We start from the raw sequence: 278 nt of genomic DNA on the forward strand, positions 1-278 counted from the left end.
AAGGGGCCGGGACGCGCCCTTCGTCAACCCCCGCCGTTAAACCCAGTAACGAGGCGCTGAACTGCGGGTGCTGCTCCGAGGCAGCTGCCCGGGACCCGCGGACATCAACCACCGGAGAACGCGTCCTTCGGGGCCGGTCGAGCATTTAACCGCGGCACTTCAAATCCGGATCCCCGTTTCCCAGTCAGCTCGACCCGGCTGCCCAAACGCGCACCCGGCCTGACCCCCACAGCCCAGCCCCGGGCCGCCCCGGCCGCCGGGCAGGGCTCGCCGCGCCG

This window comes from Aptenodytes forsteri, unplaced genomic scaffold (genome assembly GCF_000699145.1).
Source record: "Aptenodytes forsteri isolate BGI_AS27 unplaced genomic scaffold, ASM69914v1 Scaffold54, whole genome shotgun sequence".
NCBI classification, from domain to species: Eukaryota; Metazoa; Chordata; class Aves; order Sphenisciformes; family Spheniscidae; genus Aptenodytes; species Aptenodytes forsteri.